Genomic DNA, 10,921 nt, shown 5'->3' with positions numbered 1-10,921 from the left:
TTATTGCAGAATATATACTACATATCTGATTCTGGAAATATCCAGACTTTAAAAAAATAGTGCATCCAAGTTCTGATGCGTACATAGGTGCCTATTTAGTTAGTATGTGCTTGGCTAAGAGTACTGTCATTCATCCTGAGATTGTCCTCCAGATCTGTAAAGACTTTTTGCAAGCCTCAATCTACCTGGGGAGCTGGAGTGATCATGGCCACCTTGCTAGATTTAAACACCATTGCTGTTTAAATCAGGCCTCTGTCAGCATCTGATAGTCTCCTTAAATCTATGTGTGGATATAAAACCATGGACACATCTTATGTCCTCAAGAGGAAGATGAATCTTCTGAAAATGTGCTTCTTACAATTATGTTTTATGATCCTATTACCTTATGAGTGGTACACTACGTAAGCTCAGCACCTTTGAAAACGGCGTAATATATACTATCGACAGATGACATGAAACAACAGATTTGTCAGCACAGATCTGTAAGGAGTATAGACTGAAAAATAAAAGATGGATCTGTGAGTAGGGTAAATGGTTGATTTTCCAAAGCAGGAATCCCAATCTAAGGCCTGCTGTATAATCCTTGACTGGCACTGCATAATCATCTGAGATGTAATTATACAGGATTGATTTTGATCTTATTAGTAAATTCTGCCTTAGCAACCTGGAGATTATTTTCGTACATGTGTCATTTGTGGGTTTCATGTATTTTCAGACTCATGGAAATCAAGCCACTGGATTTCCCTCGGTTTAATTTTTGATGTCCTCCAAATGTCTTTTCTATCACTGCAGTCTTGTATAGCTGAGACTGGCAGTTTCACAGTGGGGTGCGGGCTGAGCCAGCCTGGGGAACTGGGCTGTCTCATCCATGAATCACAGTTCACAATACCAGTCTGAGCATAAGCTCATCTGCAGCTATTGCCACTGTCACTGCCATTGCCGCTGACATCCCTTTGCCTGGTACAGTTTTCCTTCTCAAAGATATGCCTTTCCTGTTCAAAAAGGTTATATCCTTGGGGATATGTGTCAAAGAAATGGATCAGTTTTCTTTCTGGGTGATATATATCTCTCAACGTCCAGCTTTAAGAAGTCCACTTATCTGTTGGTGAAAAGTTACTACCTGTATGTGGGCAAGGTGGTGCTCTTGTAGCAATGTGGAAGGGCTCTGCTCAGGAGCCATGATCCCATTGCTGTGGGTGTGATGGGATAACATAGCCTCAGACTGCAGCAAGGGAAATCCTGGTAGGCTCAGGAAAACAATCTTCACAGTGAGAGTGGTCCAGCACTGAAATAGGTGCCTGCATGTGATGATGCCTTCCTATGGTGTTGGACTCTGTTACGTTGTGAAATAAGAAGATTAAACCAAAAAGTATATCCTTGGTGCTAGATTACATGGTGTAGACATAAAGCAATGTTAATGTACTTTGACATGGCCTGTTGCAAAACTTCCCTGGGAGTCTTTCTGCGTACTGCTTTGGGGCACATCCTTTGAGTAACACCCAAATGTTAGCATCAGGTGCAATGAGTCCAACTCTGTACCATCAAAAGCTGGAATTTTGTTGTGGTGCGGGCACAAGGTTGTTCAATATATAAGATGAAAAACTCCCTTTGTGCTCTCAGTGTATTATCTTAACTTTATGGACGGCTGCATGCATAATTGGCTGTGTATGCTTCGCAAATGTGGTTTAATGTTGGATGTATTTTGCAGTATTATGTTAAGCCACAAGGTGGCACTGGAAGATTGTAATAATCCAGTGTAATTAAGCACCCCCCCTCCCCATAACCCACCTCAATTTTGACAGAGAAAGCATGAATTTTTACATTAAATGATGTAAACCTTGGGAATTGGTTATTTCTATTTCTTCTGATTTTTGGCTTCACTTCCCAGCAATTTTTTGGTAAAGTTTTCTCAAGAGTAAAATGGAAATGCATGTGTGCAGTGCAGCTATTGCAGCAGCACAACAAATTAACTTGATGAATCAACATCCCTTTGTTTTTAAACACGTAATCATTAATACTGGTGATCCTGACATCTGTCTTTCTTTCTGTAGCCAGGTATTCATACCTCAGCACCAACTGCATGCAAAAGTAGGAATTTCATTTCCTCTGTAATTTCTTTGATATTTTGCCTGAAGCTTTCTCTTCCCTTGTAAAGAAAAGATGAAAACCTATTTCAGGTTTTCATCAAAGGTGAAATTTCTTCCAAGGTTTGTCCATTTCTAGCAAAGATTTCATAATATTCTGGTTCAAAAAAACTCACTTTGATTTAATACCAAATGTAGGCTTGGGTAAGCAAAAGCAGTTAATTATTGTATTGTTATTACAGGAGAAAATGGATACACTTTTACATGGTTTTACAAAATATATATCGCCTTCCCATATTCTTATGTTTCTTTTTTATCCTTTAAATACTGAAAATACTGAAGCTGATTCATAGTCAGTTAAAGTAACAAGATGTCTTTTATTTGAGTAGGCTGATGTCTAACTGAAGATTGTCCTTTACACCTATGACTAAGAGAATCCTCTCTAGATAATAAAAAAAATAAACTCTACTGGGGCCTTTTTAGCCCTAATTACTGTAGTTGCAATGTAAAATCCTGATCCTGAAGTGCAAACAGCCTTGAATGGTGTTAAAGATATTCCTTGCTGACTTTAACACCTGGCCACATGAAACAATTTACTAGATGAGGGACTTAGAAAAAACCTGTCTTTAAAAATTCTTGTAATTGCAAAAGATGCCCAAATGAGACGTTTCAAAAAGGCTCAACTCCACCTCGTTTGGAGGAAGTCTCAAAACTTTCATTTATCTGAAGAAGAACAGTCTAGCTAACCAAATTTGTGGGTCTAAAACACAAAAGGCAGAGTTCTTTCTGCATTGTTTCCCAATAGCTCATTTTGCTTTGTAGGAAAAACAGTACTAAATTATGTCATTATGAAATGTAAAATATCCCCTTCACTCAGGTTCTGCTATTCACTGATCTCCTAGCAAAATCAGTGTGATAGGTAGCTTACAAACCCACCACGAAGCAAAAACAATCTGGAAAGATGCAGAGATCCACATATTGCACTGGAGACTCACTCAGGACCCTGTTTCATCTTAGCTACTGCCAGTGGCAACAGTATTTGCCATGAGGAGTCCAGTGTCTCAGCTCAGCTCTCAGGCTGCTCTAACTGAGATCATTTATCCCTTTATCAGCTGCTTTCTCAGAAGAGAATAGGCTTCCTTTTGGACACCAGCAATTCCAGTCCCTTACCACCTGTGCTTTCCTTCCTGATGTCAGTGGAGCTCTGAGGCTCTTCATAGCAACTCACAAAAACTGTAGCCCCAGCCTGGCTCCCCGCAAACGGGTGAACGTGTAGCAGAAGACCCAGCACCACTGCCTCTTGGCCTGGCTCTAACGTGCTTGGCACAAAACCCAAGGGGTGGAGGGGTGTGTGGAAGGAGCTGCCTGCAGAGCCCTCGATGTGCCCGCTCCGGCAGCCGGGAGAGGCCGATCTGGGGTGCAGCCCGCTGTCCCGCCCCGCCTGCCTCCTGCTGCCGCCGCTCTGTAGAGGAACAAGTAAATTCTGTCTGCAGCACTATCAGCCCAGCACTGCTGTGGAGTGTACATCACTGGTGCAGTGTGAACAAGAAAAAATGGCAGAAGGAAAGACACTAAGAAATCTCCTTTTGGCAACAGTAGCGCCGTGTCGGGGAGTTTATTCTGGCTTATAACACGAACAGTTGACTATGCTGCTTCAGAAGGTGTGGCTATGTGGTATCATTTTGGCACAATGGTGATGTAGAGCCAGGATATCCTACCCTGCCAGGCTTTCAGGGAGAAGTTTTGCCACTCTTCCTCATTCTCCCTGGAGTGGCCTTCTGCTCTGAACACTCAGGCAAGGCTTGTGCAGCTTTCTGGCTGAAGCTTTGAAAAGCGGTGTGCTCCCAGGAGCCTGGGAGCAGCTGCTTCTACAGTGTCCTGGGTTGTGAGCATCCCTCCTTCATCCACCCTACAGGCAGTCCAAAGAGCCTTCAGGGACTTCCCTGCTTGCTTTCTCGCCATCACACATAAAGACAACTTGCAGTCTCTCTCCCACATTGATTCTTACTTCAAGACAACTTAATTCTCATATTTTAGCTATCTAGTAGAAAGCCTTCCCAGCTGACATCTTATACATGGTGTTATTTTGCAATTAAAAACCATACACATACACTGTTTAATAAAACTTTTGTTATCAAGTTTTATTATTTCAACAAGTGTTGCTGTCAGCTAATAAACCCTAGAGTGGCCATTGTGGAGTATTCCAATAATTGGATTTTAATTAAGAAATTCACTTAGTCCTACACTATTTTTGAAATCTAATTATGTCTTCAGGAAACTCACCCAAGTTGTGGTATTTTCTGGACAATGTACAGACTCCTTCCATTACTTTAAGTTCTTTTTTAATTTTTTTTCTTTTCCTATGAGTATTATTAAAACTCTTCAATTTCCTATATTGCCACTGCAGAAAATTGTCAAGACCTAATGGATTAAATAAATGCAGAATGCAAATACAAATTTCTATAATACACATTATGTTAGAAAATATGGTCCTTGTGCAAAGATGGTTAGAAAGCTTTTTTACTTATTATATTCATGGTCTTGAGATTTTTTACCCCCTTTGGATTTGAAGGCAATATTAATGAGAAAATCCTGCAGATAAACTTGGCTGTAGATTTTATTCATGTAGACAATAATTTATGTCTCACCTCATCTCAAGTATTTTGGGAAAAATCCCGAGTATATATGTGCATGCTGAGTGTCACCTGGATTAAGTAGTGAAGCATGTAGGCTTGCTCGTATTTGTATCACAGAAGCACTGAGTGATCCAGACACTGCTGTCTGTACATTACTTTTTAGTCCTCTTTGATGCTGAATGTCACATCTCACTCCAGCATTGTGTGAGTCTTCATGACACAGCAACAGGAGAAATAATCAAGAACACCATGAATTCAAGGCATTTCTCTTGAAGTGGTTGGAGTATTCCTGTATTTTTCCATATGGAATACAGAGTAACACCACTTCATGGTATGTCTTTGACTGTAAGTAGGCAGAAATCAATGTAATAAAAATAAAAGTCTCTCGGAAATATTTTTATATTTAGAAATATGAATGGTACATACAGTCATATTCTGACCTTGAAAGAACTGAAATAAAATGTGACACGGGTCTCTGTTTGTAGTATTTATACTAACCATAAAAATACTCTGTTCAAACATGAAGATTTCCTTGAAACAAAAGAAATCTATTTAAAATGTGAAGAGGGGAAGGAATAAGAAGAGAAGGTCTGATGAATTAATGGTTGGCAATATGAAGAACATTTCAGTAAGATTATTTACATGAGTGATATGAGGCATCTGGCCTGTACACTGTATAGTATAAATATAGAAAAGCTGTGGAGGCCATAATCTGCCATTGTAGTGCATACGTAACTCCAGTTGAATTCAATAGTACTTCAACATGCATATAGATGAGATGATATTTGCTTATAGCACAGACTGATTTTTTATTTCAAGACAGACATTGTTAACATTTTAATATATCCTTTACAGAGATGGGGAAAAACTTCCACTGACTTTAACAAAGACAAAATTTCAAACCAAGGCATTGGCTGTAACCCTGAAACACCAAGAAAAATATCTGGTTAAGAGTAGACTGAAAAATGGTGTTTAAGCTGCATCGTTTTTTCATCTTCTTAGACTTGCTTCAGCCCTTAGTACTCTGGACTGCCTTTGCCATCTTTGCTTTATTTTATTTTTTTACGAGCAGTATTTCCAAAATAAGAAACATGGCCTATATGAATAGTATTGCATGGAATTCACTTCTGTTTAGTATTTTTGTTTCATACATAACTGTCCATGTTTAGGCGAGTTAGCTACATTGTGTTGTAAGTCTAGCACAGTCATTTGATATTTGTCATTACAGCATTGTATTTTCTTCTTGTGCCTCGAGCAATTAGACCATGTGCCCATCTTCCATTGGAACCTGTGGCAATTATTAATCACTTGCCATTGTCTCTGTTTTTTCTGCTTGTGACCCTTTCAGTTCTGCAAGCCAGGAAACTATCTTTGCAGTAACAGGGAAGAAGTCTAAAGGTTAGAATGTATTTCAAAGCTTTAAAAATAGTCCAATTGCATTTTAAAGTCTAATTGGTCTTTTTAAAAGCCCATTAGTAAATTGTGATTCTTTAAAACCCCACAAGCTGACAGTACCTTGCTGGGGACCTTATTGCTAAGATTACAAGCAGCATCCAAATGGTTGAAATTAAAATTCACTTTAAAAATCTAATATTCCACTTAAGCTGCTGTACCAACATTATAGAACCAGATAAAAGTCAAAAGACTGTGTCCAGAAATCCTAAATGTCAGATTTTCATAAGCATTGCATTCTCTTTGAAAAAGTATCACATGCTCACAGCTGGAATACTTTAGAGCCTGTTCTTTTGTGTTTGTTTGTTTGTTTGTTTTGTTTTGTTGTTGTTTGGTTTTTTTTTGTTTTGTTGGTGTTTTGTCTTTTTTTTTTTAATGAAAAAGATCAATCCAGATTCCCATATGCTCCTTGCTCCTTTCTTCTGGAGTGACAGTGGAGGGAAGGAGCACTCCAAACAGCAATTCTGAAGGAAAACTCAGTTTCACTGTAATTAAAGAGTTTGTCCCGGTGGCCTTTGTCTGAGGAGGTCAGCTGAAAAGCAAAGAAACCCTCAGTGAAGCCAGTGGGACCTTGGATCAGTCACAACCTGACAAAAAACAGGTTCGTCTGTACCTGAGAACTTTGTGTCAGGAGCCTGCTGACAACTCAAATACATACCAAGAAGATCGTGCTGTTCGTAGAATATCTTGCTGAATTCACAGGGGTAGGAAATTTTAGTGGGCTGAAGCAAAAAGGAGCCATGCTTGTGATTCCAAAAGATCCAGGAGTTCCTCTGCAATGGTCCCCTAAATGAGATACAATGATCTGAATGAGAAAGACTGCGAGGACCTTCTATCTGACCAGCTGAAGGAGTAATTCTTCTCCAAGGACTACTTCCTTGTCACGTCCAATATAAAGACATTAATGGTCAGACCTTGGAGAAGCTGAAACAACTCACACAGACTGCAGAGTTGAATTATTCCTTCCTGAAAAGGTGGTGTCTTCATCAGGCATATGACCCACTGAAATCTAGCAGACTTTGTGTTGCTTTCCCTGCTCCATATTAACCTGGCAATCTCGTATCTAAGGTAAGAGTAACCATGCTGGCTCTAACTATATAACAGCAGCTTATTGCAAAGATTAGCAGTATGCTCCATGCAGTTTATGGCAAGTTTGTTCTATGCAAAAAGAACAACATCTATCCATCCATGTATGTATGTATGTATGTATGTAACTGTCTATAGATTAATTACTAAGTGTGGACAAAGCCCCTCATGGGGAATTAACAGTGGAATAGATAGGAAGGAGAGAGGTGAAAGGGGAAAGTTAGCTGTGATTTTTTGTTACCCATTTGAAACGCAGTCCCTAGGCAGCTTTAGCCTGAGCTGTAATGCAGAGGCTGTCTGGAGGGGCAGGATGACAATATGATTCCTTGCAGGCTGCACACTTCTGTTCAAAGCTGTGACGTGAGCATCCCACATGCCTAGCAGAGTCATGGTGCTGGAGACATATGGAGGTGTCCATCTTCCAGGTGTTTGGACCAGAAATTACTGTGTGTGGGGCTCTGGTGCAGCCCTTTCAAAGAGTACTCATTACCTTCCCCCTCCTTTCCACGCTCCTCTTTTATTACAGTGTTCTAAACTCAGACCCCCAAATTAAAACAGTATTTTACAGCTTGGTTCTGAAGCCTCAGATTGCAGATATTAATTACCAGGACGTGTTCTAAGGGAAACAAGGATTTGGCAGGACAACTGAAGTCCTCTTTTTCTCTCTCATTTCCCGCTCTGTACAGCATGCTGGCTTGCTTCTTGGTTCCCCTTTGGGAGGCCATAAATCTGAGTTTTGCTATCGAGGCTGGGCACCTGGTGAGGCTGCCCTGTGCTCTTGGTATCCTCCCCTTCACCCTGTCCCGATGTCACACTGGTAATGATACGGTTTGGAGGGCAGGAAAAACCCCATCGGACTCCTAGAAGGAGGAAAACAAGGTCGACGAGACCTTTCCCTTTGCGTGACAGCTGGCGGGATTAACCACAGCACCGGGCAGGGATGAGTTTGCTCGCTTCACTCCGAGGGGCTGTCCAGCTACAGGTTCCTGCTTGCGGGGGGGAAGCAACCCTTTAATCTCAGAGTTTGGCTCCCGCAGCCGTCGCCCAGCTCCGCTCCTCGCTCCCACCACCTCAGTGCCCGGCTGGCGGGCGCCCGCTGCCCCCACAGGCTTCAGCAGCACCGTCGCTGCACGGGACACCCCTGGGGGAGGTGGAAAAACTAAAATGAAAGGAGAGAAGGGGGGAAGAGGCGCTGTCCCAGGCTCCTTCCAGGCGCTGGGCAGGCAGACGGCTCCGGCGGGCTGGCGGAGAGGGAAAGGAGCTGTGCCCCAGCCGGCAGCGCGGGCAGCGGGACGGGCAGGGCGCGCAGAGAAGGCAGCACAGACAGGGCAGGCAAGAAGGCAGGCAGGGCGGGCAGGGCGGGCAGGGCGGGCAGGGCGGGCAGGGCGGGCAGCGCAAGGCAGCGCAAGGCAGCGCAAGGCAGCGCAGACAGCGCAGGCAGCACGCGCCGCCCGGGGAGGGCTCTGATTCATCACCCCGTTCAGAGGAGAGGATGGGACGCCTCTAAACTCCCCTTTCTCCCTCCTCCCTTCCACCCTCGCCAAGCAAGCCCCCCCCTCCCCTCCCCCCCCCCCCCCCCCGCTCCCTCCCCTCCACCGCTCTTTCTCTCTCCCCAAGCAGTGAGGCTCGGACAGTGCTCGGCTCCAGCGCTTTATTTTAAGATGATCGGCCAAGGTCTTTGCAGATAGATTTTATCTGAAGTTAAATAGCAGGCGCTCGCCGCTCCCTCGCCAATAAGTCATTTTTAATAGAGACAAATCGCCCTGGACGCCCCGGAGCGCCGGTGCCGCCGCTCCTGCCCGCGCCCCCCGCCGAAGGCGAGCGGGCAGCCCGGGCAGCTCCCTCCTCCCGTAAGTGTCCTGCTCGGCGGAGCCGGAGCGCGGCCGTGTGCGGAGAAGGGGAGGCGAGGGGGGGGAGAGCCTGCCAGCCGCCCCGCCGCCCCGACAGTGCCTGCGCCGGATGCCCAGCGGCCGCGGGACACCTCGGTGCGGAGCGCGGCGAGGAGATGCGCAGGGTCGGCGGGCTGCACCGCGGCGCTCAGCCCCTCTAGGCTCGCCCATGGAGCGCCCCGCGGAGCCCCGGCCGCCGTCGGACCCCCCACGCCGTACGTATCCCCGCCGCGGCCCCCCCGCGGCGGCGGGGCTGTCCGCGGGGCGCGGGGGCGGAGGAGGGCTGGGGGCCGGGGATGGGGGTCCGCGCCCGTCGGGGCGCCCCCGGGGCGCGGTCCCGGCCCGGAGCAAGGCACGGGGAGCCTTAGGAGCGGCGGAGGGAGGTGGGCGCCTGTGGGGGTAAGGCAGAGCCTGCTCGGGCGTCCCGGAGCCTCGGCTTGAAGCGCCCAGGAGCATCCGATCGCGGCGTCTCCTCCTGACCCTTCTCTCCGCGCCAGCGCCGCTCCGCTCCCCAGCGCGCTGCCGGGGCTCCGCGGCCACCGACTGCCGGGCGGCTGCCGCCCGGTCCCCGCCGAGGTCGCGCAGGCAGGCGGGCGGGCAGGGCGGGCAGGGCAGGGCTGGCGGTGGCACCCCCGGGCCGTCCCAGCCCACACCACGGGGCTCTCACGCCCAGTAAAAGGACTGAACGCCGGGGAGCGCTGCCTACAGGCGCTCTGCAGCCAGCCCGGACCGTGCGATCACTTTGCTCTGACGCTGGATTAACTCGATTTTAATCGTTTTTTTTTTTTTTGTTTCCCCACCCCCATCCACACACCCCATCTCCTCCTTCTCTCCCCCCCCCCCCCCCCTTCCCTACACACCTCTTCCCCCCTTGTCTCAAGCCTAACCTTGTCTTGTGGTCATGGGGTCTATAATTTCATTTTGTCTAGGCTGGTGAGAGCTCTGCTGGTTCTGTAAAGTGGATGTCAGGTGGATCTATGTTCTGGAAGGAACAAAGAGGCAGCGAAGGCAGCGCGGGGGAAGTTTGAGCGGCGAGGATGCAGGCTGTGTACTGGTACGCGGTCCTTCTGCTGCAGCCCACCCTTTACCTGGTGAGTGCCCCCGACCCCTCGCACGGCTCGGGGAGGGGGGAGCTCGGCGGGGAGGAGGGCACCAGCCTGGCGGAGAATGAACAAACTCACGGCAACTACCGGCGCCCCGCAGCCAGCCCTGCCCCGTCCTCCCGGGGTCGGGCCGGGGTCGGGCCGGGGAGACGCGGGGTTCGGCCGGGAGCTCTCGGCGGGGCGCGGCGCGGGCGGGGTGGGGGTGGGGGTGCAAGGAGGACACCCGTAACTTCTCCGCGGGGAAGGGGCGCGCCACCGGGAGAGGGGAAGGTCGGGGGCTCCCGGGCCGGGTCCCCCGGTGCCACCTCCCGGGCCGGGTCCCCCGGTACCTGCGGGGCCACCGGCGCGCCGCCGCCCAGGCTGTGGGATAGAGGCAACTTCTTGCCTTCTTGCTCCCTCCTGAGGGTGGGAGCCCCTCCTGAAGGGACACCCCCCTCCACTGTGCCACTACGGGCGGCGCAGCACAGGCGTGCAGGCACTCGGTGACGAGCACAGCTGGTATTTTCCGGGTGAAGTGTCATTGACTTTCGTTGCAAATCTCCTTTAAGATTACCGGAGGAACACGAGTAAACAGCGGCGTTATCTCCTTTAACACACACACACACTTTATTCCCTCTACAACCGCAAAGAACAAAAACAAGGCAAGGCTGCTCCTTTGCAGCCCGTACCCT

The 10,921-nt window shown here is 47.5% G+C and overlaps 1 long non-coding RNA gene across 1 annotated transcript in view; it reads left to right on the top strand.

The window, feature by feature from the left end:
• Window positions 1-8,843: 8,843 nt before the first annotated feature.
• LOC122154332 overlaps window positions 8,844-10,921 on the top strand; it is a 62,983-nt gene continuing 60,905 nt past the window's right edge. The window contains exons 1-2 of the long non-coding RNA XR_006166220.1: window positions 8,844-9,362; window positions 10,077-10,238. This is a non-coding gene — a long non-coding RNA (uncharacterized LOC122154332). The remainder of the gene's footprint in view (window positions 9,363-10,076; window positions 10,239-10,921) is intronic.

Source organism: Tyto alba, unplaced genomic scaffold (genome assembly GCF_018691265.1).
Source record: "Tyto alba isolate M040663 unplaced genomic scaffold, T.alba_DEE_v4.0 Super-Scaffold_38, whole genome shotgun sequence".
Taxonomy (NCBI): Eukaryota; Metazoa; Chordata; class Aves; order Strigiformes; family Tytonidae; genus Tyto; species Tyto alba.
This window is presented reverse-complemented; position numbering and strand designations above follow the sequence as displayed.